This window comes from Lolium perenne, chromosome 4 (assembly GCF_019359855.2).
Source record: "Lolium perenne isolate Kyuss_39 chromosome 4, Kyuss_2.0, whole genome shotgun sequence".
Taxonomy (NCBI): domain Eukaryota; kingdom Viridiplantae; phylum Streptophyta; class Magnoliopsida; order Poales; family Poaceae; genus Lolium; species Lolium perenne.
Window position 1 is genome coordinate 298939414 of NC_067247.2, and position 6000 is coordinate 298945413.

Below are 6000 nucleotides of genomic sequence, written 5' to 3' on the forward strand. Positions count from 1 at the left end.
CCCATTGCTTTAGATTATAATGGTTTGAATTTTGATGATTGCCACATCTCTGAAGTTATAAAGTTCTTGCAAAAACTTGCTAAAAGTCCTAATGCTAGTGCTATAAATTTGGCTTTCACGCATCATATTACAAATGCCCTCATAAAAGCTAGAGAAGAGAAACTAGAGCGTGAAGCCTCTATTCCTAAAAAGCTAGAGGATGGTTGGGAGCCCATCATTAAGATGAAAGTTAAAGATTTTGATTGTAATGCTTTATGTGATCTTGGTGCAAGTATTTCTGTTATGCCTAAGAAAATTTATAATATGCTTGACTTGCCACCGCTGAAAAATTGTTATTTGGATGTTAATCTTGCTGATCATTCTACAAAGAAACCTTTGGGTAAAGTTGATAATGTTCGCATTACCGTTAACAATAACCTGGTTCCCGTTGATTTTGTTGTCTTGGATATTGAATGCAATGCATCTTGTCCCATTATATTGGGAAGACCTTTTCTTCGAACTGTTGGTGCTACCATTGATATGAAGGAAGGTAATATAAAATATCAATTTCCTCTCAAGAAAGGTATGGAACACTTCCCTAGAAAGAAAATGAAGGTACCTTTTGATTCTATTATGAGAACAAATTATGTTGTTGACACTTCATCTCTTGATAATACTTGATACACACTTTCTGCGCCTAGCTGAAAGGCGTTAAAGAAAAGCGCTTATGGGAGACAACCCATGTTTTTACCTACAGTACTTTGTTTTTATTTTGTGTCTTGGAAGTTGTTTACTACTGTAGCAACCTCTCCTTATCTTAGTTTTGTGTTTTGTTGTGCCAAGTTAAGCCGTTGATAGAAAAGTAAGTACTAGATTTGGATTACTGCACAGTTCCAGATTTCTTTGCTGTCACGAATCTGGGTCCACCTCCCTGTAGGTAGCTCAGAAAATTAAGCCAATTTACGTGCATGATCCTCAGATATGTATGCAACTTTCATTCAATTTGAGCATTTTCATTTGAGCAAGTCTGGTGCCATTTTAAAATTCGTCAATACGAACTGTTCTGTTTTGACAGATTCTGCCTTTTATTTCGCATTGCCTCTTTCGCTATGTTGGATGAATTTCTTTGATCCACTAATGTCCAGTAGCATTATGCAATGTCCAGAAGTGTTAAGAATGATTGTGTCACCTCTGAATATGTCAATTTATAATGTGCACTAACCCTCTAATGAGTTGTTTCGAGTTTGGTGTGGAGGAAGTTTTCAAGGATCAAGAGAGGAGTATGATGCAACATGATCAAGGAGAGTGAAAGCTCTAAGCTTGGGGATGCACCCGGTGGTTCACCCCTGCATATATCAAGAAGACTCAAGCGTCTAAGCTTGGGGATGCCCAAGGCATCCCCTTCTTCATCGACAACATTATCAGGTTCCTCCCCTGAAACTATATTTTTATTCCATCACATCTTATGTGCTTTTTCTTGGAGTGTCGGTTTGTTTTTGTTTTTGTTTTGTTTGAATAAAATGGATCCTAGCATTCACTTTATGGGAGAGATACACGCTCCGCTGTAGCATATGGACAAGTATGTCCTTGGTTTCTACTCATAGTATTCATGGCGAAGTTTCTCCTTCGTTAAATTGTTATATGGTTGGAATTGGAAAATGATACATGTAGTAATTGCTATAAATGTTTTGGGTAATGTGATACTTGGCAATTGTTGTGCTCATGTTTAAGCTCTTGCATCATATGCTTTGCACCCATTAATGAAGAAATACATAGAGCATGCTTAAATTTGGTTTGCATATTTGGTTTCTCTAAGGTCTAGATAATTTCTAGTATTGAGTTTGAACAACAAGGAAGACGGTGTAGAGTCTTATAATGTTTTCAATATGTCTTTTATGTGAGTTTTGCTGCACCGGTTCATCCTTGTGTTTGTTTCAAATAAGCCTTGCTAGCCTAAACCTTGTATCGAGAGGGAATACTTCTCATGCATCCAAAATACTTGAGCCAACCACTATGCCATTTGTGTCCACCATACCTACCTATGCTACATGGTATTTTCCGCCATTCCAAAGTAAATTGCTTGAGTGCTACCTTTAAAATTCCATCATTCACCTTTGCAATATATAGCTCATGGGACAAATAGCTTAAAAACTATTGTGGTATTGAATATGTAATTATGCACTTTATCTCTTATTAAGTTGCTTGTTGTGCGATAACCATGTTTACTGGGGAACGCCATCAACTCATTGTTGAATTTCATGTGAGTTGCTATGCATGTTCGTCTTGTCTGAAGTAAGGGCGATCTACTCTGAGTTGAATGGTTTGAGCATGCATATTGTGAGAGAAGAACATTGGGCCGCTAACTAAAGCCATGTTCCATGGTGGAAGTTTCAGTTTTGGACAAACATCCTCAAATCTCTAATGAGAAAAGAATTAATTGTTGTTGAATGCTTAAAGCATTAAAAGAGGAGTCCATTATCTGTTGTCTATGTTGTCCCGGTATGGATGTCTAAGTTGAGAATAATCAAAAGCGAGAAATCCAAATGCGAGTTTTCTCCTTAGACCTTTGTACAGGCAGCATAGAGGTACCCCTTTGTGATACTTGGTTAAAGCATATGTATTGCGGTGATAATCCAGGTAGTCCAAGCTAATTAGGACAAGGTGCGGGCACTATTAGTACACTATGCATGAGGCTTGCAACTTATAAGATATAATTTACATGATGCATATGCTTATTACTACCGTTGACAAAATTGTTTCATGTTTTTAAAATCAAAGCTCTAGCACAAATATAGCAATCGATGCTTTTCCTCTATGAGGACCATTCTTTTACTTTCAATGTTGAGTCAGTTCACCTATTTCTCTCCACCTCAAAGAAGCAAACACTTGTGTGAACTATGCATTGATTCCTACATACTTGCTTATTGCACTTATTATATTACTCTATGTTGACAATATCCATGAGATATACATGTTACTAGTTGAAAGCAACCGCTGAAACTTAATCTTCTTTTGTGTTGCTTCAATACCTTTACTTTGAATTATTGCTTTATGAGTTAACTCTTATGCAAGACTTATTGATGCTTGTCTTGAAGTGCTATTCATGAAAAGTCTTTGCTATATGATTCACTTGTTTACTCATGTCATACACATTGTTTTGATCGCTGCATTCACTACATATGCTTTACAAATAGTATGATCAAGATTATGATGGCATGTCACTCCGAGAAATTATACGTGTTATCGTTTTACACCGCCGGGACGAGCAGAACTAAGCAGGGGATGCTGATACGTCTCCGACGTATCGATAATTTCTTATGTTCCATGCCACATTATTGATGTTATCTACATGTTTTATGCACACTTTATGTCATATTCGTGCATTTTCGGAACTAACCTATTAACAAGATGCCGAAGTGCCGATTCTGTTTTCTGCTGTTTTTGGTTTCAGAAATCCTAGTAAGGAAATATTCTCGGAATTGGACGAAATCAAAGCCCAGGGGGCCTATTTTTCCACGGAGCTTCAAGAAGAACGAAGAAAACACGAAGTGGGGCCACGAGGTGGCGACACCACGTGGCGGGGCCGGCCAGGGGGGGGCCCGCCCCACCCAAATGTGTGGCCCCCTGCCCTGCCCCCCGACTACTGCCCTTCCGCCTACAAATAGCCTCCGTGACGAAACCCCGCATCGAGAACCACGATACGGAAAACCTTCCGCAGACGCCGCCGCCGCCGATCCCATCTCGGGGATCCAGGAGATCGCCTCCGGCACCCTGCCGGAGAGGGGAATCATCTCCCGGAGGACTCTACGCCGCCATGGTCGCCTCCGGTGTGATGTGTGAGTAGTCTACCCCTGGACTATGGGTCCATAGCAGTAGCTAGATGGTTGTCTTCTCCCCATTGTGCTATCATTGTCGGATCTTGTGAGCTGCCTAACATGATCAAGATCATCTATCTGTAATTCTATATGTTGCGTTTGTTGGGATCCGATGAATAGAGAATACTTGTTATGTTGATTATCAAAGTTATGCTTATGTGTTGTTTATGATCTTGCATGCTCTCCGTTACTAGTAGATGCTCTGGCCAAGTAGATGCTTGTAACTCCAAGAGGGAGTACTTATGCTCGATAGTGGGTTCATGCTCGCATTGACACCTGGGACAGTGATGAAAAGTTCTAAGGTTGTGTTGTGCTGTTGCCACTAGGGATAAAACATTGATGCTATGTCTAAGGACGTAGTTGTTGATTACATTACGCACCATACTTAATGCAATTGTCTGTTGCTTGCAACTTAATACTGGAGGGGGTTCGGATGATAACCTGAAGGTGGACTTTTTAGGCATAGATGCAGTTGGATGGCGGTCTATGTACTTTGTCGTAATGCCCAATTAAATCTCACTATACTCATCATGATATGTATGTGCATTGTCATGCTCTCTTTATTTGTCAATTGCCCAACTGTAATTTGTTCACCCAACATGCTGTTCGTCTTATGGGAGAGACACCTCTAGTGAACTGTGGACCCCGGTCCAATTCTCTTTACTTGAAATACAATCATCGCAATCTTGTTCTACTGTTTTCTGCAAACAATCATCTTCCACACAATACGGTTAACTCTTTGTTACAGCAAGCCAGTGAGATTGACAACCTCACTGTTTCGTTGGGGCAAAGTACTTTGGTTGTGTTGTGCAGGTTCCACGTTGGCGCCGGAATCCCTGGTGTTGCGCCGCACTACATCTCGCCGCCATCAACCTTCAACGTGCTTCTTGGCTCCTCCTGGTTCGATAAACCTTGGTTTCTTTCTGAGGGAAAACTTGCTGCTGTGCGCATCATACCTTCCTCTTGGGGTTGCCCAACGAACGTGTGAAATACACGCCATCAAGGACCACCTCGGTGGGAAGTTACTGTAGATCTGAGAGGAAAGCTTGGAGCCCCAATATGGGAAACCATATGGTTTTTTGTAACGGGAAATACTTGGAAGGAAGGAATAGCCAGAGCGATGCATGAAGCAATTGCCCGTCTGTGTGGACAGAATGTGAACAAACTCAAGAACACTCGCTTCATCTACTACCCAAGACATGACCCCATGGGAAGACCAATAACCATGCCCCCGCACCCGGAGAAGAACCACTATGTTGCCTACCTAGACTTCATGCTGTACAAGACCCGCAAGGAGTTGGACAACGCCCTCACCTTTCGCCAATCACATTACCCGTAAAGACGAAGAAGCCACCCTGAAGAGTAGTATCATTAAAGCACTTTCGTAGGTGTGAGTTTGTATCAGGATCCCCTTGTATCGTAGAACGAATGAATGGTTCTTCAAACCAACGGTGTGTTAGCTTTGTAATGTGTGATGCTTGGTATGAATGAAAAAGTGTTGTTGGTTTTTACCCCCTCAACACTACTCAAGTTTTCAAGTTTTGAACTTTTTGAACTTTAAACCAAACAAACCATAGAAATTTCCCTCTTATCTTATCATCTACCTCAATGATCAGATGGCCCCACCAACCCGCAAGCCCCAACCAGGATGCAATGATGCAGATGATACAGATGATGATGGTAGACCGCGAAGCCGAGAGAGCTGAACGACAAGACAACATTGCTGCACTGCAACAGATTGCTAACAACAATCAAGGCCATGGAAACCATGATCACCCTGGATCAAAGCTGAAGAATTTTCAGAACACCAACCCTCCCATGTTTAGCAAGACAGAAGAGCCCCTAGATGCTGATGACTGGCTCCAAACCATGGAGATTAACTTAGAAGTTGCGGGAGTAGAAGCCGCAGAAAAATTACTGTTCGCCACCCACTACCTATCAGGACCTGCCCGAGCCTGGTGGACAAGTGCCCGCGCAATGAATGCGGGACAGATGATGACTTGGGAAGATTTCAAGCTCAAGTTCAGCAAATACCATGTGCCCCAAGGACTGATCAAGAAGATGAGAGATGAGTTCCGCGAACTCAAACAAGGAAGGATGTCCGTGGTAGAATACCGCGACATATTCCTCACTCTGTCAAGGTACG